Source organism: Equus przewalskii, chromosome 11 (genome assembly GCF_037783145.1).
Source record: "Equus przewalskii isolate Varuska chromosome 11, EquPr2, whole genome shotgun sequence".
In the NCBI taxonomy this organism is placed as follows: domain Eukaryota; kingdom Metazoa; phylum Chordata; class Mammalia; order Perissodactyla; family Equidae; genus Equus; species Equus przewalskii.
The window spans coordinates 3,125,112-3,147,917 of NC_091841.1; the positions used below are offsets into that span (position 1 = coordinate 3,125,112).

General features: G+C 45.3%; 1 long non-coding RNA gene across 1 annotated transcript; it reads left to right on the forward strand.

Annotated features, from left to right (window-relative positions):
• The first annotated feature begins 1,986 nt into the window (after positions 1-1,986).
• Positions 1,987-15,402, forward strand: LOC139074451 (uncharacterized). Its single transcript, XR_011524072.1, has 3 exons — positions 1,987-2,199; positions 3,032-3,198; positions 14,723-15,402. It is a non-coding gene; the product is annotated as an uncharacterized lncRNA (long non-coding RNA).
• Positions 15,403-22,806: the final 7,404 nt, after the last annotated feature.

A 22,806-nucleotide genomic window follows, 5' to 3' on the forward strand; every position in this document is an offset into this window, starting at 1 on the left:
GGAGGCTGTTAGAATAGTCTGTGGAGATGAGAAGAGCCTGAGTGAAGGCAGTAGGTGGGAGCGGAGGGCGGGGATTTGATTCGGGATTTGCGGGTGGAACTCGCAAGGACCATGGATTGATGCTATGTGGGAACAGAGCAGTTGTGAGGGGAAGGCGAGATGTGAGCTGCAGTCTGTTGAGGAGACAACCACATCGTGATGTAATTGTTCACAGGACCAGACACTCTCTCGCCTCTCTTTTGACTCAATATGTATACGGCATTTTGGTATTTTAAATAAAAGACTTCACCATTTTTGAGATATCTCCTTTTTATGGACTAAAATCATTTTATAATAGAAGAAACAAAACAATCTTTTTTTGTGTTTAAAAATAATTACGTTGTCATGGAGTATTTCATTAACAGGGCAGGGTAGACGGCAGGTGAGTGTTACTGGAGAGCATTCTATCTGTAGAGTTGGTGCACTCTGTTTTGGCTTCTGTCCTTTGGCAATTTTTGATTCCTGCCTTATTCGAGGCAGTTGTGCCTTACAGCAAAATTGACTCTGGGAAATGGGTCCCTTAAAGCCGTTGAATGAAATGGTTTCATCTCACTTGTACTGTTAGCCTTGCCCTACCTGGCAAATACCCCCCCAGGACCAGCTTTCTGGATCCCTTGAATTGCTGGACATACTTTGTTTACGTTGGCTAGCAAACCCTAATCAAGTGCCTTTAGAAGAAGCCTGCGCTTCTATGGGTGGAGAATGCTTACCCGGATGAGGAAGTGGCGTCAGAGGTGAGATTCATGAAGAGCAGAAGAAAAGGAGAAACACCTGCACGTATACCCCAAAATGAAAATGTTAAAAGTATCTTGAAATACGGTGGCCGTTGCAACACAAACCAGCTTGAGTGGAGAAAACTTCCCTCCGAGTCTGCAACACGGTCCCAGCTGGTCCAGCCTGACACGCGCTGAGCAATCGTCTTCCTTCAGGATCCCTCTTACGTGGGGTGGCCCAGACGGAGAAAAAGGAGTCAGGCCGCAGAGTGAATTTCCTCCATTCCTTCATCAAGAATTCTCTTTTCTTCTCCCGTGAATGAGATAGAACTGTATCCTCATTAAAAAAAAAAAAAAAAATTTTCCTTATGTGCTAGGTGACTGAACAGTTGAATTAAAATATGAAAGACGAAAAAATTTTGTTTAAAGAATAAATTCTCATTTCATTTGCTTGTTTCTTGGAAGGTGTTGGTAAGTGAATACAATAGCATGGGAAATGATACAAAACAGACAATCTGGCCGAGAATTTTCTAGAAATATATTTCTCCATATGTAGGAAGAGAAATCCAAACTCTTCACACGGCCGACCCAGCCCTTACGTAATATGACCCCTACTCACCTCTCCCATCTTGTACCTTCTTCCTCATTTTTTATTATGTTCTGACCAGTTCACACTTTTTTTCATTTTTCAAACACTCCACCTCTTTCCGCCTCTGGGCCTTTACTCTTGTTCTTTCTGCCTGGTCTTCCCTGGCCTTCATGTGGCTGGCTCCCTCTCATGATTCGCTCAGGTGAAGTGTATCTTCCCGTCTCTGTCTGACCCCTTACGTACAGTAATCCCTTCTCAGAGCCTCCATCCATTGCTGTGCATCCCATTGCCCTACCTTGTCTGGTTTATATCTGACTCTCCCATTGGAACGTGGGCTGCAAGAGGGAGTGGACCTCACCTGTCCTTTCCTGGCTGCATCTCCAACACCTGCAATGGGCGTAGCAGAAAGTAGGTGTTCAATAAATACTGACTGAATCTAACCTAAAAGTATAAGCTGATTAGTTTGAAGAACCTGAAGCTCGGTTTGGTCAGACATAAGTCGAGCACCTTTTATGTTCAAGGCATGTGTAAGTTCTCACTTCCTAGACGCAGGATAATCCAATGGCCGTTGCAAACTGGGGAAGCCTGGCCTGATTGGACAGAGCTGTTCCGTGTTCACGTTCCTCCTCCGCACCATAGCCCCCTGGAGAATTGAGAGAATCTTGCTTCACGTGGGAACTTTACCCACTTCTCAACACTCTTTGGAAACCCTGTTATGACTCGTTACGTTAAAAATCCTATTCAGGAGCAATGCGCGGGATACCATACTGATATTTCCAACATTCTGCACTAAAAAGTGTGGACTTGTGATTAAAGGAAAACTGGCAAGGGAAAAGAAAAGAAGACCTGAAGAGTGAGGTAGGAAGCAGAACAATTCCACTTTGGTAGCTGTCTGTCAGCCAGCCCCAGGGGTCTAGTGGTTAAGATTCGGCGCTGTCACGCCATGGCCTGGGTTTGTTTCCTGGTCAGGGAACCACACCAGCTGCCTGTCAGCAGCTGCCTGCTGCTTTCATGCTGAAAGCTATCAAGTCCATGGGCTAACAACAAAGCTGCCTGTAAAGCAGAATCTTTTGTTATTAATTCAAAAATGTTAATGATCATGAGTCATCAGACCTTAGAGGTGGTCTTAAAGCCTGATTCCCCTGTTTTCTTTAGATATTTATTTATGCTGAGTGCGGTGTAAGCTGCAAGAGGGTTTAAGCAGAGGAGGGACATAGTCTGACTCACATTTGCAGGGAGCTGGGCTGTACTGTGCTGGGGAGAGGGGCCTGGAGGGGGAGCAGGGCTGGATCCGGGAGGGCCTTTCCACTGTTTTCTCTGGAAGTTTACACAATCTCATTATCCCCAGTATTCTGAAGATTTATGATGATATGCGTTGGCGCAGGTCTATTTGCATCCTTTGTACTGGGCACTCAGTAGCCTTTTAGTCTGGAAACCTACGTCCTTAGTTCTGGGATATTGTCGAATTATTTTTTGATGATTATCTTCCTTCCATTTCCTCTTTTCTTTCTTCATAGAATGTCCACTTTTCAGATGTTGAACCTCTTAGCTTGCCACTCTAATGTTTCTGTCCTCTCTGCTTTGCTATTTTCTCTCTTTTTGCTGTATTTTCTGAGATTTTTCTCAACTTTCTCTTCCCCATTTTTTATTGCAATGTATTATTTTCTTTTTGAATTTTATATATTTTTAGATTCACCAAAGAGTAAAGCCATTTCCATGAAAAACAACAACAAAAAGACAAACACCTAGAAGACACATCCTGCTCTGCCAGAGTTGCATCGGGTCAAGATTATTAGGACTGTGAGGATGGAGATAGTGTCTTATCTTTGATGCTGATGAGCACAGTTCCTCTTGATGGTAAGCCCTTGTGTTTACTCTGTTGAATGCGTGAGCAACAGGAAATGGAGCGAGACATCAAGAGCGTCTTGAGTCTTCCTATCGTGTTGTAGAAAGCCTCAGGTGTGGCCGGGTGGTGGCTAGGGAAGTGGTTCCTGACACTGGGAGAGGGGAGAGATGCATCAGGGTGTGGGTCTCTGGCTGGGTTGCCTTTGGTGTGTACATGAAAGCATTAGGCACCTCATCCTCTAAAGCAGCTTCTTTTTCTCTTCCTCATGTTCCTCTGTCTGTTTTTGGCACCACATTGGTTGCCAGCGTCTGTTACTTTGGCCTCTGCACTACCTTTTGGCTCCAATCTCTCGTCTGTATCCCTCTTGCCATCATTTAGGCCTTCATTTTTACTTATCTCCTTCTGGATGCCTTCTTACCTCCCAGTTCGTCTCTAAACGCCTCTATTCTCTCAATTCTAGCTTGCTTTACACATTGCTTCAAATTAATCTTCATGTTGCTGTCTTGTTTCAAAGCTACCACTAGCTGCTCATTGTCTACTGAATTATTAAAAACTTCTCAATTTGGCATTCTCCCGTACCTATTCCCATGCACCCCCAGATACAGATGAAACTGACTCCGAGGCTCCCGGGCGTTGCCTTCCACCTTCACGCTTTTCTTTTATTGTTCTTTCTTTCTGGATGGTCACCCTTTATTTCTGCCCACTGAATTTCTACTCATCCTTTAAGATGTGCCCCAGGGGTTACCTCCTTCATGAAGCCTTTCTGATTCTCCCAACCAGGTATAATTTCATCTTCCCCAGAACCTTGATATCATTTTGAACACTGTTGGTCCTTATCCTGTTCTGCCGTGTATTATTTGTGTCCTTGTTTTGCCCCCAACTCCAAGGGCAAGCACCAAATCTCACTCATTCTTGCAGCTTTAGTACACACTGGCACTGGCACGTCATGGTTCTCATCACTGGCTTCATTTACTTACAAAATCCAGACTGAGTGCCACAAAAATGGACCACATTATGATTTATTCATTCAACTAATATTTACCTAGTGTCTGGTTTCTCTGTTACATTTTGTTATAGAAACAAATAATTAATGTCCTGATTTATTAACCCATTGAATTTATGGTGAAGAAACTAATGCAGATTGTCTGCACAAACTACGCCACAATGTTGATGTATTGAGATAACAATCAGAAAAAGTAATTCTATGCAGTACAAAAGTTGGAAGGAAAACAGACCCAATAATATAATTCTAATGTAAGTAAATTTTGCATGAAGGAATAAAGGAAGACATTTTAGTATCAAAATAATGGAAAGTCAGTAATAAAGGTTATGGCACATGATACATAATTGTAGTACTTTTCATGTCTATAAAATTGCGCAGTCTTTCTGAAGAGTTTTTTTGTTGGTGCTGGTTCCACTTCAGATGGTAGTAGATTATCTCCATTGCGTGCACTTAGAATATTGACATCCCTGTTAAGATTAAAAAAGGAAATCCAATAACTCTCCAAATTGTGTTAATATTGGCTATATTCTCAGAAGAAATTAGCATCAATTTTCGTTTAGATTGAAAAGTATTTTCAAAGGATGGCTTATGCGCAAGTGGCGGTAATGGCGCTTGAAGTAATTAGGGTGTTTAACAACCAGGCAGAAAAACCCACTAATTATTCTCATCTTTTTTTTTTTAATCCTCACAAAGATGGGAAAACCTGGAAAGTATTTGAATCATACACAGATTGGGACTTTTTTTTTTTAAACCACGGGATCAGATGTTTTTGCAAAAATGATTTCCTAAATCCTTCAGGTTTAAGAAGGTTAATGTCTTGGATTCGCAGAGGCCTTAGCTTTGGAAAATAAAGGTCAACTGGTTCCTGACAAGACTTTAGTTCCTGAAGAATACTTGATGCCTTTCTTTAAATGTTTTGGTTATAGTGTCATCCTGTAACTGATGCATTGACTCTAATGATCTCTGATGACTCTCTCTCTCCATACATATGATATCTAATTCATGTGTCTATGCATTTAGATAATTTTGCATTGAATCCGGCTTATTTTCAAATGTGACTAAGTTCCACAGATTCGTTAGTCTGTGCTGCTGAAGTTGAGTTCACTAACGTTTCTCAGGGACAAAACACACGGCCTTTGTCTTTATTCAGCTTGATTCCTTTTTATCACTCTGGCCTGGGGGCTTTGTCTGTAGCATCTGTCCCCGCTCCTCTGATCCACCCAGGCTGGGTGTGACAGAGAGAGACGTGCCAGTTGTTGTTTGCTGTTCAAACAGCTGCACACCTGGCTGCTCACGTGCAGGTGCACAGAACTCGGAAGAAGGGATTTCAATTCAAGACAAACGAGAAGAAGAATACACGCAAGCTGCAGATGAGGGCTTGGGTGTCGGACTTGAGATGCTTCTGTGTTCAAAAACAATAAGAACGTGTGAGTCCCTTCCACGTCAGGGACTGTAAAAGCTTGGTCATAGTATTTCTGGAAAATTTCTTCACTTACATAATAGTGTCTGTGTTTGTCAGCCTGACGAGTCTATTCTATCTTATTTAGTGATTGTCCTCAATTTGCAAGGATCACAAAGAGGTTTACACAGATGGTACCCAAAGTGACCACTTCTCACTGTACTGAAATTAAGCTCTACTATGCTATATATCAAATAAATAACCACTCCAATCCTATCACAATAGTTTAGAACGAGAAAATACATTTTGCAAAAAGTGTGCTCACATGGTCATTTTCCCCGAAACTGATAGTTGTTATATTTTAAACAATAATTGATCAAAAAAGAAAGTATTAAGAAAATACCAAGTATCAATTCAGTGTCAGCCACATATTCAGCACCATCTTATTGAGATGTAAGAGAAGGAAAAAAATGAATAAATATTCGATAACATGGCAGAGAGGCAAATTTTGACACAGGGAAGAGAAGTCAATGCAAAATCCTAGGGACCCCAGTGGTGAAATAGAAATATACTGGCTAGACCTATGACTTCAAATAAAGTATCGACTTTCTACAGCTAAGAGGAGAAGCAAATAGACTTTCTAGAAGCTGAGCTCAAGGCTCTTTTAGGGAGATGGCTCATGCCAATTATGTAGCACCAATGGCAAATGCCTGTGTATGCATCTATTTCCCTGGCCTGTCCCACTGTCGTGTTAGACACTTTGCTGCACCACAGATGGCACATGTTCATCTTGCGGTGGGGAGGGGTTGACATCAAAGGCGAAGAAACCCTTGAAATCCATTCCTCTCAGCCCACAAGAGCAGCTTGTCTCCACCACAGCGATGAAAGCCGGAGATGACAGGGGCATTCCCACCGCTGTGCTCTCTGTTGTGGGCAGCTGACAGTTAACACAGGTGGGCGTAAGGTGCTGCCCACCTTTTGAAGGCTGGCTGTTGAAGGAGATGTCACCTCTCTGGGATCCGGTGCCCTGCTTTGGCCCATGGAGCTGCTTCTGAGAAGTAACCAGGTGGTGAATACCTGCCCAGCTTTTCAGAAAATCAGAGGTGGCTGTCAAAAGACCCTCAATTGTTCAAAGGCTGCCAGGCAGGGTGGGGAGTTTTGCGACGTGCGCCGGTTTGAGGGGCCACCTTGATTCTTGCTTTTTCAGGGGTCTCATTAGACTGCTGGCTCGTCTCCCTCCTCGCATAAGCTAGAGGGGAGGGAGGCTGGGTCTGCTCATCTTGGGGTGCGCACAGCTACAGTGCCTGAGAAGAGAAGCAAGTGTTAAATGAGGCTGCCATTCACCAAGCAAACATCATTTCCTTTAAATTACACTGTGCTATTTTCTCTTGACCCACAACCAAATGGGACTCATTGTAACACAGTGTCACGTACAAGATAGCGGGCTCGTTAATAAAACCCTAGGAGGGAGACAGGGGTAAACAATGAAAACTCCCACACATTAGTGCCATAATGTACTACAATATTTCTCCTTCTTTTCATCAAAATCCTCCATGTAATTAAATCCCAAGTAAGTCAGCAAACAAATCCCTCAGCTTCTTTTATTGCACTTTTTTTTTTTTTAAAGTGAATTACTTATTTTTCATACTAAGTAGTAACTAAGCACAAACTCCTGGAAGGTGCTGGAAGTTTTCCTCAGACAATGAGTACGTATTGGGTGCTTATGGTGCACACGGCACCAGCACACGGAGTTATAGCAGAACAGGCCAAATCACGTATTACTGATAAATGCTGCAATGAACACGAGTGGGGAAAGTGAAAGAGAGCAGTTAGGTGCTATAGGAAACACTTACCAATGAGGTGACAGGTAAGCTGACGCTGGAATGGCAAGATGGAGCCAGGCTTGCAATGACCTGGAGAAAGAATGTTCCTGGGTGAGCCAATAGCTAGGTTTAAGACCCTAAGGTGGGAACAAGCTTGGTGACAGAGGAACATAAGGAAGTCCGTGTGGCTGGAATGTAATGAGGGAAGGCAAACGTTGGTGGGGATGAGGTCAGGCAGGCGGGGGGATCTGGAGACTGTGTGACACTGGAGGCCACCGTAGAGAGTTGGATTCCAGTCCCAGTGCCATGGGAAGCCATTGGGTTATTTTTTAAGCCTTTGATGTGCTTTATATTTTAAGAGATAACTGCTTGATGGGGTTGAGTTGGGGTCAAGAGAAGAAGCGGGGAGACTAGTTAAGTGGCTAGTGTTGCAGTAATCCAGGTGGGAGGTGATGGTGGCGTGGCTTGGGTGTCAGCAGTGGAGGCAGAGAGGCGTGAGGGATTCAGACCTGTTTTGGTGATAGAGCAGATGCGACTCAACGAGGGCTGAGACATGGGAGGACGAGGCAGGTGAGGAGTTGGGGCCGAATCCTCAGTCTCTGCTTCACAGGCTTCCCTTCCTACCTCCAAGGGTTAAAGCCAAGATAAAGAAAAAATGTGTTGAAGGGGGGGATTTGCCTGGAACTTCCAAACATAACATTGTATGATATTATAGGAGATTTCATTCTCTATTAAACGTCATTTCTGACTTAGATATGATATTTCTAAGGCCACATGCTTTCTTCCCTCTTTTCAAATGAAAACCTATGCATTATTTAATAATGAGTTTGCAATAGCCCAGCCTCATTCATCTCAGCATCTGAAAGAGGTTTTAAGCCAGTCATCTAAATATCGTTGGTGCCCACAGCACCTAGCGTAGACATAGAAATTGCCTAATAAATGTCTGGAATTGAATTGAGAAGGCATTTAGGGCAATACCACTCAGTGTGGCCTGCAGTCCTGTGTGGTTCTGCCAACTGTTTGTTACGAACTGTTGTTACAGGTCCACAGAAACGTACCTTTGGAAATGAAGAGTAAACATTTAGAAACTTTGATCGCACTTTGAAATTGCTGTGACATCCAAGAAGCATTTCCTTTTTCTAGTAATTTGCTTATATTATTTTATAAAATATCCATCAGAGATAGACTGAGAATTAAGCAAACAAACAAAACTAGTTTTTCACTCCCAATAGTTTGAGAAGCCCTGGTTGAGGACAGTAGGCGATGCTACTGCTTTTCCAAATGAGAAGAATGCACGTGGTGACATCACATGACAGGCCAAAGGCACTGGTGGGAAACAGAGCTGGTTCTTGCTCTTTGCTTCCTTGGCTTGTTCCAGTCACAGGTCGGTCGTGGGGCGTCCAAGGCTCTCCTGGCGGGTGTGACTCCTTGGGTATCTGAAAAGCGGAAACAAGAAGCAGGTGGAGGAGTTCCAGGAGTCTACCTAGTGGGGAACCATGAAACTCAGCTTGAATAGGCGACTGAAAACCTATGTGTGGAGACGACCACTTTTATCTGTGTCTCCTTCCACGGAATGTTCTGGAAGCCACTCCCAATGGGTGATTTGACACTGGCTGTGCCATTTCAGAAAGCCATGAAGTTTGGAGCGGGAAGGCACTTCCGGGATTTTTAGTGCCATTCCCTCATTGGGCCGGTGAATTAACCGGTACCCTGAAGATGCCTTTGGAGGGGACAGTTCCCAGAGGGTCCCGGAGCCGAGGATAAAGGGCACTTGCTGATCTTTCCCACCACAAACCGAGCCGACGTGGTGGACGGTTTTTCACAATGCTCATTTTTCAGTGTTGTCATTTGGATCAACTTTCTTCACAGACCCACACCTCTGTGAAACTGGAGCTTGTGCGCCCATTTGTAGCCTCTTGTTTTGACATAAACCAAAGTTCTGCTTAGTTGTAAACTTGGGCTGGAAAAAGCCACTTGCGCGCTCTGGCAGCTTTCCTAAGTTGGCACGTTTGTCACTGGAAATATTTGCCAAGAGCCCTTCACTAGGTGCCTCTCAGGAGGAAACCAAGCAACACGCATAATTGGTCTACACCTCCTCTTCAGCCACCTCCAGCAGGATTTTATGAGCATCTGTTTTACTGAGGGTCTTCAGGGCTTAGCGGGGAGGAGAATGAGTTTCGGGGTCAGGAAGAGCAGGGTTTGAGTTCAGCACATATTAGTTGAGTGACTGTGTAACGATTGTACCCTCTATGGGCTTAATTTACTCGCCTTCAAATGGGGTAATATTACTTACTTCACGGTGTTGCGGGGGTCAAAAGGGATGATATGTGTAAGCACTGAGCACGGTGCCCGGCACAAAATGATTACTCAATAGTGGGTGGTTGTAGGAGCATGTCTATCTGATGAGGGGAGGGGGTAATGAATGCAGTGGAGCAAGAGACAGGGTAGGCTGCCCATTCAAGTCCAGTGTGAGGACCACCTGTTACTCCAACGTGACCACAGAGGCCGAATCTCCAGAGTTTGCTAGATACCGAATGGGGCCAGGGGACACCTGAGGCAGGAGCTGTTGGTCCGCCAACGCCTTTATCTGCTGGGTGGACCTCCTCCCACGCAGGGAACTAGAAGTGGTGACGTAACACATCCGGGAAATCTGAGGGTGACCTGAGCTCCGAGGTCTCCATCCCAGGGCCTCATCTGTGGGAAGAGGGAGGTAGGCGTGTCTGAGAAATTTCCTCACAGCAGAGCACACTGAGCAAAGTGGAAACTTTTTTTAAAAATTTTATTTTATCCCATCTCACTGTATTTTTTTATTGGGGTATAATTGACATACATTATATTAGTTTCAGGTGTACAGCATAATGACTCAATATTTGTATGTATTGCTAAATGATCACCACAAGTCTAGACAACGTTCATCACCATACATAGTTGCAAAATTTGTTTTTCTTGTGATGAGAACTTTTTGGATCTACTCTCTTAGCAACTTTCAAATATGCGATGTGGTGTTATTAACTAGAGTCGCGATGTTGTGATTATGCAAAGCAGAAATGTTAAAGGCAAGCAAATGAGGGTGATGGAGACGCAGGTTAGAAATCAAGACAGAGGCCAAGCCATGTGCTAGCGGAGGAAGGCGGGTCTTCAGGGAGGATGGATGTCCGTAGCCAGGGTTTGAGTCTGGTGGGAGGCTCTTGGTTTCTTAGTCCTGCGCCATGAATACAACATTCCATCCAACGGAGCTGGGTGAGAGCATCAGGCTCACCAAGAGGGGGAGTTTGGGCCAATTTCTCAGCTTCTCCGTGTCTTATTTTTCTAAGGCATTAACTGGATTAATTCCTGCCTTGCAGGGTTGTTGTGAGGACCAGAGAAAATGCATATCAAGTATCTAGCACCGTGACTGGTAAAAATGGTAGCTGCTCTTTGTTTTTCTTCTCCCCAAAGCCCCCCAGTAGATAGTTGTATATTCTAGTTGTAGGTCCTTCTGGCTCTGCTATGTGGGACGCCGCCTCAGCATGGCCTGATGAGTGGTGCCGTGTCCGTGCCCAGGATTCAAACCAGTAAACCCTGGGCCGCCGCAGCGGAGCACACGAACTTAACCACTCGGCAACGGGCCAGCTGCTAGGTAGCCGCTCTTTTTATTTATGAATGCCTTTTCTGGTTCCTAGGAAATACTAAGTGCCTAGAGGTTGAGTAGTCGGGAAAGATGTAAGCATGACAGTCCTTTCACAGCGCCGGTAAAGAGAACGGTTTACTTAGACTGGCGTTTCCAAAGGTGACTCCCTTAGAATATTAAGGCCTTGAGACGCTCTATCATAAAAAGATCCCATGGTCAAATGTTGGAAGTATCTCCTTCTGGAATTTCAAATTGCATGTTAGAACATTAAAGTCTCTGAGAAGTCCTGTAGTAAAGAAAGATCCGTTCGCTTAACCTTGTGTGGAACATTTCCCAAACTTTACTGTCTCTTTTTCTTTTCTTTGTCCTTCCTGCCTCCCCTCCATCCCTTTTTTCTCTCTTTCTTTTTCCTTCCTCCCTTCTCCCCTTCTTCCCTTCCTCTCTCCTTCCCTCTCCTCCTTTCCCCTTCCTGTCCTGTTTCCCAGAACACCCCTAAGATTTTGCTGGGTTTGACCCAGGAACACTAAGGTCTGCTCTGAATGTCTGAATAATCTAACACGGGGACTCATCTAATGAAATCTCTACAGCTCTCCATCACATTTAAATGAAGAAAAATTGCCTCGAGAATAATGTCCCGTCTTCCTCTCCATCAGTACTTCTGAAAAATAGCTGTTTCTTCTGTGGATTAGCATGAACCTTACTGGATTTTCTAGAGCAATTTTCTCAAAATTGAATGTGCATGAAATCCCCTAGAGAACTTGTTAAAATGCAGATTCTGATCGACCAGATCTGGGGTGGAGCCTGATGTTATGCTAACAAGCTCCTTCTTGTCGGAAAAGCAGGCACTCGGGCCTCCCCCTCGATGTGCTGAGTCAGCACGCACACTAACACGATCGCCCAGGATGTGTCTGCACGTGAAGGTGTGAGAAGCACCGGTCCAGATCAGAGTTTCTCAAATCTTAGCTCCAGTGACATTTTGGGCCCGATAATTCTTTGTTGTGGGGACTGTCCTGTGCATTGTAGGATGTCTAGCAGCATCTCTGGCTCCTCACTAGGTGCCAGTAGCCCACCTCCGCCAACTGTGACGAACAAAGGTGCCTCCAGAAATTGACAAGTGTGCCCAGCTGAGACCTGCTGGTCTGGATCCATCAGACTATCTCAAATTTCTGTTCCTGGGCCATTTGGAGATAGGTTAGTGAGACCTCCACGTGATGATCTCAAGGAGTCCGTCTGTGGTGCCCAAGCTGCTGCACGTCAGTCTCCTGGGAAGATCTGAGATTCACTAGGAGGGGAGGAAGCTTAGCAACCTGCATTTTTGAAATCAAGCTGATAGTTTAGGTTTATGTAACACGTGGTCTGTGGCAGGCGCTGTTCCAGGAGCTTCCCAGACAGTCACTCATTTAATCCTTATACAGCCTGTAAGGTAGGTACAGGCGTTCTCTCTACTTTACAAATGAGGACCTCAAGCCGCAGAGTAACTGCCTAACACGGAGCCAGTGTTGGAAAGTGGTGGGGGGAGGGGGTGTCTGTCTACGGGGTCGGCACTTGGGAACAGTGTCCTAGCGCTGGTGGCCTGGGGATGGCACAGTCCAGCACTCCAGCCCCTGGGTAGGTATCCCTTTCAGCACCGGAAAGATTGGGCCACTGCCATTTTCAGAGTGGCTTTCTTATGCGGAGACTACTGCGTTCTTCATTTCATCGGGGCCTAGCAATACGGTTGGCAATTCGGGCTTTTTGACCTATTCCCCCCAGAAATCTGATAGATCCCGTTGACTTCTCCTGCCCCTCCATTACCTCCTGCTCCGCAAAGAGCTTGGCTTCAATCAGACAAAGGCTCATACCTTGAGTTTCCAAATAAAATGGAGGAAATGGAAACAATAGGCACTTCCTGGCGACACTTTATGAAAGAAGAAACAGTAATTTTAAAAGATCTAGGGTTTCAATGATTAACATGAGTGTTACTGACACATGAAGGCTATTACAGATACTTTTATTTTCACTTCACCTGGTACAGAAGGCTGGTATTAAAGCTACGATGAGCTACGGTGGTGAGACCTGAATTGTGGGCCACGTGAAAACAAGATGAAATTTTAAAAGGCCTTCACGTAAAGTCTTTCACTTAAGTCCCGACATCCATGGACAGAAGTTTCTAGAAATATTTCCTGGAGTTATTTCTAGAAATAAAGCTGTTAAAAAAAATAGAGCTAGCATAAATGAGCATTTATTATACTTCAGACCCTGTCGTAGTCTTTAAATATGTTAACTCATTTAGGCTCTCCAACAAGCATATGGGTAGGTACTATTATTACTAGCATATTACAAATGAGAAAATGGACGCACAGAGAGGTCATGTAACTTACCCAAAGTCATACAGCTGGTAAGTGGCAGGTACTCTGGCTGCAGAGTCTGGGCTCTGAACCACTCTGACTTTTGGTTGGGATTATATCAACTTACTGCAGTGATGCTGGTAGCCCTGTGCTGACCAGAGCTTAAATTGTCATTTCCTACATTCTTCATTAATTAAAAAAAAAGGGGGAGGGGGAAAGGATTGTTAATAAATGCTATTAGTTTGCTTGGCAAGATCTTTCAATACGTGGACTCCACGGCAGTGTAGGGCAGTATATGATGAACGGATCTGTAATGGTGAAGATATTGGGTAATCGGGGTGACGACCGCTCATGGCACCATAATGTCACCCTCCTGCATTATTTCCACCTCAGAGGGGGCTTCATGAAACTGGAGTGACTCAGGAGTGAATTTAAGGGGCTGTGGAAATGCTAGCACAGAGATCTGGGCCCAGGGAAACCTTCAGAATCCCCGTTTGCAGCGGAAGCAACTGTGTCTACTGTCTAAATAAGGCTCTTGCTTGGCTGTCAGCAGAGGCACCAATCCTCTTTATGGAAGGCAATATTGCAGGTGAATGGTTTTTTTCTAGAGACTTGGAGATGAACAAACATGGCCAGCAGTGTTTCCTCCCCACTGTGCTCCCTTTCTAAGAGCTGCTAATGATCTCGTGCTCACCTGGACTGCTAAAACACACAGCTCCAAGCTTTACTGGGAGAAAGAACGAACGTGTTTCTGTGATTCTCTTTGCCGTTGTCTGAGTATCAGTAGGAATTCTGGCCAAGACTTCCAGGGACTCTAAATGTAGCTGCTGCAGGCTCATAGCACCTTCCCCGATAGCCTGGGAGCTCTATTTGGTAGAAAGTGTGATCTCCTTTGAAGAAGAATTTCAAAACTCTGCTCGTTGAGATATTTTGGAAAACCCAGTCTTTTAGAATCCTCATTTGAAACATAAAAACAGATATGAAAATCAATTAACTTCACACATGAAAACGTTCCTCATATGGTTAATCTTCCTTTACATAGTTTCTTGATTACGTCTGGAAGTAAATCGTCTTGATTACACCTTGGACGCAAAGGAACGTCTTTTAATTAATTTGAAACATGCTGTCGCACTGCTGATTTGTACACAGAATGATAAATTGGCTTGAAAGCAATAAGTCTCTGATAGGAATGAGCTGCAGTTGGGTTCTTATTTTATTTTTGGCTGCGTGGCGGGCTCAGCTCTGCTTTCTTAAAGGGACCAGCTGGAGAACCTGTTCCTTAGTTGGAAGTCGGGCGGTTTTACTGGCTTTTGGTTGCACAATAATTTGTGAGAGCGTTTTGCCAACTTCTCCTGTTTTCTTTCTTTTTTAAGACAACAACAACGAATTACCGAGGTCATAAACTGAGATACTGGCAACGACAAAGCAAAGAACTCTGATAGCTTTGAATGACGGCGCTGGATAGAAGGATGTAACAGTATCCAACAGCTCCTCTCTCCTGAGGGTATTATCTCATTTAACCGTCGCTCGTGTTCAGCTGAGGAAACTGCTGTGGTGCGCACAACCTGAGCGAGGTCACACTGTTCATTAACGGTCTAGCCTGGTTTTAAAGCCACATCTGTTTGATTCCGAATCTATACTTTCAATTGTTCAGGGCTTAGGATCTTAGGAATTTGAGGGTTTCTTGTGTGCTTAGTGGTAAACACTAAATTGCTAAAATTAGTCTCAGTTTTAGTGGTGTAAATGACAAAATATGCGTAGTAAGGTCTGTACGATGTCTATTCTAATAGGTCTACCCGTGCGTGTTAACGCCGGGGTCGAGGTACCAGGCAGCCTCTCTCTCGTTCCTCTTGCTCGTGGTTATCTTAGCATGACCCAATTTGAATTTGGGGTTGACAAAGATTTAACACAATAAAAAGTACTGTTGATCTGTGTTCTGAGGCCATTATTCATTGTTATGGCATTCTTTAAATGTAAGTGAAAGTATAGGAAGTGTTTATTTCTAGGATTTAAATTACATTGTGTAGTTAAAAAAAATAAACTGAATAGTCCCAATGAGCAAATCTCTGCATATGTTGCTGGTAGAAATATAATAGATAGTGTGGATGAGGTAGGGTGGTGGCTTTAGACCAATGTCATCAAAGGACCCATTTCTTTGTCTCCTGACTACTTGGAAATCACTGGAAAAGTCCTGAACTTGTGTGTTTTCCTTTTTCCCCTTCTTGACAGAAGAGCCGTAGTTTCAAAAGAAGTAGTCACTATATCTGAGAAAAGCTTTATCAGCGACACGAGGGCCTGGAGACACAGCTGTGTGGTTAAGTCAGATGTTTACTGTACTTTGGGACATATTGAAAGGATGTTTAAACATCTTCCAAAACCTGTAATGGATTAATACATGAGTTACATAATCGTTATTTTTCAGATGGAGAAACCAAGGCCCACATTACTTAATCAAGTGTGTTAAAGACTATCCAGAATACTCCAGAATTACCCCTTCCTGATATTTCATTCCAATTTGTTTTTTTTTTAAATCCAAGGCAACAAAATAGCATTCAGATGGATTTAATTCTTATATTAATTCCATGGCATAATATCACAGATGTAGTAAGTATTCAATACAAACAATTTTGAGCATAAAAAAACCACAAGGGAAAAACAAAAACATCCTGCCAACCCAAAAAATCTCTCCACAAAGAGAGGAGAGAAAGAAAACAGCTTCATTAAGGAACAGGCATTAAACCAGACTGTGATCGCATCACCGGCAATCCGCTGAGAGATTACAGACACAGAAAGAAAAGTCACCTTTTTATAGAGCCAAGCAGATATGAGCTGGTACGTACGTGCTCTCAAGAAAAGGACAACCAGTCCTCAGGTAAGAGGCCTTGACAGTGCTACGTGCCACACGTAGTTCATCCTAAATTCACCTGGTAACCGGGATGACCATCTGTGTTTGCTAGTTTCCTTTATCCAAAGGAAAAGTAAATTTCTCCTGTCTTTATGGCAGGAGGTAGGGTTGCTTCCCTCCTCCCAGCACACTGAGAGAGAGGAGCCCTGTCTTTCTGGATGATTACATTTCAAAGAGATGGCTCCCTGGTCCTTGAGGAAACATTCCTGGATTCTGAAGTTGGCAAGAGGCTTACCTAGTTTTTAAAAAGATTTACGTACATTTCAAAGAGGCAGAGAAGGAGCTTACAATTTTCTAAGGTAAATGCTCAAAGAAAAAGGGAGTGGGGGAAGGTCCCTTTCCATTTTCTTTGCCTCAGGGAGAATTCCATTTTTTCCGCTTATTTCTAGTTTTGTTTACCCTCACACCAAAGCACCAGCATCACCCAGGAACTTAGAGATGCAGATTCTTGGCTCCCAGCTCAGACCTGCTGAGCCCGAGTCTCTGGGGATGGGCTCAGCAGCCTGCGCTTTAGTAAACTCCCTGAGGCTCGAGAATCTTGGTAGAGGACTGCCATCAGGCCGTGGGAAAGGGCCTGGCCAAGGCAAAGGACTTTCCTTCACTTGGATTAATGGTTATCTGCAGTTTGCATTAGGATGGCAGTCACCTGCGCTGCTAGCGCATAGGCTCAACCGCTTGGCAAGAAATGACCATATCTGACGTGAAGATATTAGGTGCACTCTAGCCAAGAGAGCCAATCTTAATGACTTGAATAATAGAAGGAAACTAAAGCCAAAGCATTATATAAATTAAAAAAACCCACCCACACTTATGTTCACTTGTTTCTAGAGCACATTCTCTAATTTAATATATGATGAGTTGCCTGATTTTCTGACAAATCACAAAGTACCCCAATTAAGTAAAGCCATAAAAAAAGGCAAGAGAAATGAGACAATTGTGCAACTTTCTCACGTGCCCCCCTTCTTAAGTCCACCTGGCTTTCTACTGGGACTGAATCTATTCTTTATCAGCGCTTCTCAGTTTTGGATGCAAGATGAAATCACCTGAAGATACATTTACAGCCAAAATAGTGGTAGAGGGTCCGAGGGCGGCGGGGCGAGGTGGGGATGGTGAATTCACGGGTGCGTGAGTTACGTGAGCAGCCTGGGCACAGCTCCAGAGCGCACCCTTCTCAGCGGGCCCGGAGTCTGCCGTGGATGGCCCTTGACAGGCGGGCTTCAGAGACCTCGTGGAAGCTCTAAGCATGGGGGACAAGGTGAGTTATTTGGAGCAGTTTGGAACTTTCCCATTTAAGGAGACTGCCCTGAGAAAACAGTTTTGATACATCAAATTTGATCTATTCCTGAAAGACAGCCCTAATCAATCGGTTCCTGTGGCCACTGAGATGAGCGGCGTTCAGGATGTGAACCAGTCTCCCTTTGGAAGTTCTTCTCGAGAGAAGCTGGTGGAATTTGATTTCTTAGGAGCTCTAATTGTTCCTGTGGCAAACCCTCCCGTGTCCTGAGGCCAGGTTTTGACTCTGCCCTTTGGCCCCCTCAGGAGGGTGCTCTGCCTACTATCAGAAGGACCTGGATGCTGTGGGTAAGGTCCCGCCAAGGGAGAACCTGGAATGGAAAAGGCTGAGCAGCTCCAGGGGAAATGCCTGCAATGGGAAAATCATGGATGGGTTTCAAGGGATCGCATCCCAGGGGATGGAGGAAGCTCAAAAACTGAAGGAGCTGGATACAGTCAAAATCCAGAAGTTTCTGAAAAAGATCAATTTACTAAAACTCCACGGATAAATCTGATCTTTTCAAGGAATTTTAGAAACAAGGAGGTGACCGAAGGCTCTCCTGAGAATGAAGAGTTGCTAAAGTACTGTGTTGGGGGTTACACATTAAGACTCAAAAAGGCCAGAGGTAACAAGTGCTGAGGCCTGCACAGAAGAGAAACTCAATCCAGCACGCAGCGATGGATGGCCCAGGTCGGGAGGAAGGCCCACGGGGAGGTGCTGGCCTTCCAGGCAAGCCTGAGAGGGGCAGATGTGGCCCTGTCTCAGCACAGGCTCTTAGAACCAAGGACCGCAGACTGGGAGGCTTATGGACAACAGGAATCTACTGCTCACAGCTCTGGAGGCTGGACGTCCGAGGTCAGGGTGGCAGCAGGGCTGGGTGCTGGGGAGGCCCTCTTCTCAGCTGCAGAATGCCCACTTCTCACTGTAGCCTCACGTGGCAGAGAGAGAGAACAGGGGGAGGACGTTCTTGTGACTCTTATAAGGCACTAACTCCATTCCTGAAGGCCCCACCCTCACGACCTCATCTAACCCTAATAACCTCCCCAATGCCCCACCTCCTAATGCCACCTCTGTGTTGAGTAGGGTTTCAACATATGAATTTTGAGGGGCATGCAAACAGTCCATAACAGGACCCATTTACTGGAGAAGGTCATCCAGCAGAACCCTAAAGGAAACTAGGAGAAGCTGTGATGACCCGACTTCAGAGGTGGAAGACACTGTGGAAGTCACTGACCCACGACCTTCCCTCCCTCCTGCTCTCTGTCCCTCTGTCAGTGTGACCCTGTCTGTAATAAACTTCTCCTGTACTTTCTTCTCTTGTTTGCTCTTTTGGTAGAAATCTAAGTTATCCTCAAAAAAAGAGCTATAGAAAATTATGAGATACTTTGACTTTTGAATGTTGCTTTTTCACGCTCTATTTGGCTTGTTGATGCTAACCTTAAAACGTTGATGCTAATCTTAAGGCACAAAGAAAAAAGACATACACGTGCAATTCAGAGTAACTGCTGGCAATACGCAGTTACGTCCTGTCAGTCTTCTCTCTACGAAAGTTGACTTAAAAAAAATCACCTACCGTTCTCTTAAGGAGTCTTAGTGAAATTAAAACAGACAGGTAAAAATCACTCGACGGAAGACTTATTTTTCAGGAGACCCTATTTCATGTATAGAAGACCGCACAGGAATGAGACAGTTTGCACAACAAATAGTGGCGGTTTGCTTGGTAAAGCTTTATGTGACCCATGAAGTAATCAAAATAATTGTGGGCACAAATTGCATATGCAAAATGGAACCGCGGTGGGCGTCCTCATCCACGCTGCTCACACCCTGGGAATCGCTGCCCTGACAGTAGGTCCTCCGCAGACAGGAGTGTGCAGCGCCTGCCTGCTTTTTCTTTGCCTCAGTGCTTTTCTTTCAAGCAGCAGAGAGGTTAAAAAAATAAAGAACCTGACAATGCAGAGGAGGAAAGGAAATTGCAGGTCGCGAAGTGCCTTCTGAACTGCCAGCCAGAGCCGTGGCCGCCTTCCCCACTCATTCGCGCAAGCCAGGCCTTGCCTTTTGTTACTATTCTAGTGCCTGAAGATTCCTGGAGCTTGTGCCCATGTCTTCTCTCCCGTACTTCCCGCAGCTCTTTCTCTCCTGTTGGGGAGGCAGCAGGTACTCAGGAAGGATCTGGAGAAGGTCGCTGAAGAGCTGTGGTACACGATGGGGTGATACCCTGGAACGTTTTTATTTTGCATTTCTCTGTACACATTCTCCCTAGTTTGTTGGAGCCATCCTCCTGCTTCTTAGCACGGTTAAAAAAGGGATGGGCAGAAAGAGTTAATATTCCAGGTTTGATATTTAAAGTAGTATTTTTTGATTCTGCAAGATTTTTTGATCTGTAAGAAATGCTGAACTCCTTTTACCGCCTACCCCCCGACCCTGGACATATGGAGAGGAGGCCTCACTGGATGGAAGCGTAAAGATTTGCCAAGCGTAGAGGCTCCTCCTCTGCCCCAGGAGAGCAAGGGCACAAGATGTGCCAGCCAGAAGGAGGATGCTATGTAGAGGAAATGGAGAATCCAGTCTCCTTGTCCTGGCACGGGGGGATGGGGAGAGGACATGAAGGAGGCAAGAGACACAGGGTTGATCTCCTTTCTTTGGGTCCTGAGTCCTGGAGATGGGAGGAGTGTGCTTGCGTGGGTGACGCCAGCAAGTCTGGGATTCTGGGTGTAGATTTGTTTCACAGGCTGCCTTTGCAGCAAGCTGTAGGCAGCTTCGTCAAAGGACGCTGGTCAGCATGGCCTGGTTAGGCCAAGGAGGGCCTGGGTTAGCTTTGCTGAACGAGCTTTACTTCTCAAGTGATCTAGGAGTTCCTCATGCTCCCACGATGATCACTGAGCTTTGCGGAGCCTGGCCGGGCAGCCCGCAGAAAGGGGTGCTTCAGTGGGAGAGGAGCCAGTGTGCTGAGGACGGCCGGCAGGGGCTCTTGGCCAGGCTGTAGAGGGTGTTCACTGTGCCTACAAGAACTGAGGTTGGGCTAGTCTGACGACCCTGAGTGAGGCCGGCCACGCAGTCCAGAGGCGCCAGCAGCATGTCCAGGGCATGTGGTCAGGCCTCAGCAGTCTCTAGTTCAAGGCTCAGCCCAGCCTGGGCTCTCTGTAGCAGATGCCAGCTGAATCTCGAGGGCCCTGGCCATCTCCCCTCTGCCTCCGTGAGGTCACAGGAGCCACATCCTTACTCCCATCCTCTCAGATGCCATCTTAGGAGGAGCAGGGCAAGGGGAACCAGACTTGGGAACGCTGAGCATTTACCCGAGACATGTCCGCACAGACGTGATACCAACGAAGATGAAATTACTAGGCTGGACACACGTTTCATGTTTCCTTCTGCCATCAGCTGGATGAAGGCCTGTGAGGGAAACCAGATCAATTACAGAGGAATAAAAAGCCTATTTAGTTTTGTACGTCTGAGTATAGTGTAATGAATATTGACCCTGCTACAGTGCGTGTGTGTGTTTTATGTTTCTTAAAATTCCTTAGGAATGAACATTTCCCAGCCTACTCTGTAACCTCCAGCGTTAGACCTCTGTTTATAAGGCCGTCCAGTGCCTCCCGAGGTGGAGGGAACGTGGGCGAAGCTTCAGATGGGCTGAGCTTGAGCATGGGGGAACTAGCGTGAGGTTTGACCGAAGCTGCTAGCGAGTAGATTCGAGCAAACAAACCAGCGTGCTTATTCTCCTAGAAAAATCCCCTCCCCTGCCTTCACGTGGCCAGCCTGGATGTCTCCTTTTACGTGAAATGCCAACTCATCTCCAGGAATGAGGATAAAGGTCACTCTGAATTTAACTATTATTTTAAGTAGGAAACACTGAAGCGTCAGCCATACTGTGGGAGAAAAGGCATTCTCCATTTCCCGCTGCAAATAGTGAGCTTCCCAGATACCAGTTGTGTATTTAGCTTTGAAAGCAGTATTTAACAGAAAGCCAAGTGTTCTGACAATTAGAAATAGCATGGACGTGGAGGCCTAGCCAGGCCCTGGCATGCAGAAGGGCCGTTAAAAATATGGGGGCAACTGGTAAAACACGGGGTGGCTGGATTTTTCTCGGGCAGATATTAAATCCAGCCTTCGGTCTTTGAGGACACACCAGCTACCAGGGGAAGTGTGTGAGGAGGGCCATCAAGTGGCTCTTGTCATCAGTAGGTGAGGGGGTGGCTGGCACATCTTTTCGTGCAGTATCATGTGTAAGCCTCTTAACATCTCCAGGAGGTGCATGTTTATGTATTGATTCCATTGCTAAGAAAACTGAGGCTCCAAGAGTTGAAGTGATCTGCCCAGGTGATGGCGAGAAGGTTTGGACTTGAAACCAAGATCTGATCACAGACCCACGCTCTTCCTGCCGCACCAGCCTGCCTCCTTTTGGGAGAGACGAGAGCGTCTCCCAGAGCGATCCAGCTGCGGCATTTCCTCCTCCTCCTTGTAGAACACATCGGTCTATAATTTTAAAAATTAAACCCATTCTCCCTCCTGCATGGTGAGCCACACAGGAGCTGGGGCCATGCCTGTTTTATTATCAATGACACGTGACACAGGCCTGGCACACAGTACTCGCTCGAGGTTTTCACTGGCTGATTGTAAGTAATCATAGATTCTGGAGCCCTGAAAGTCCACTAATGCAAGTTTTCGGGATTGTTCTTTGCAGATAAATAAGCTTACTGATAATGTCTTTGATGCATTTAGAAAACTACTTTTTTCCCTAAAGTTACAGATGGTTTGTGAGATTCTTTGATATTAATATTAACTAAAAACTTCTACATGACCAATGAAGAGGTAAGAACTGTTGACGAGAGGGCTGGCCCCGTGTCCGAGTGGTTAAGTTCGCGCACTCTGCTAGGGCGGCCCAGGGTGTCGCTGGTTTGGATCCTGGGCAAGGACATGGCAGCAGTCATCAGGCCACATTGAGGTGGTGTCCCACATACTACAACCAGAAGGACCCACAACTAAAATATACAACTATATACTGGGGGGATTTGGGGAGAAAAAGCAGAAAGAAAAAAAAAAGATTGGCAACAGTTGTTAGCTCAGGTGTCAATCTTTAAAAAAAAAGCAAATGTCAACGAACAGGCAAGTTACCTGCTGGAGCCATCACTGTTAGAATTTTCTAAATTTCCCACTTTTTCCTCTCTTTCTTTTTTCTCCTCTGCAGACCAGGATAAGATTTGGTTTCTAATGGTTGGATGTGGGCTTTGTGAAACCTGGAGGATCAGAACGAGAGTGGGACCTAGGATTTGAGCTCGGGG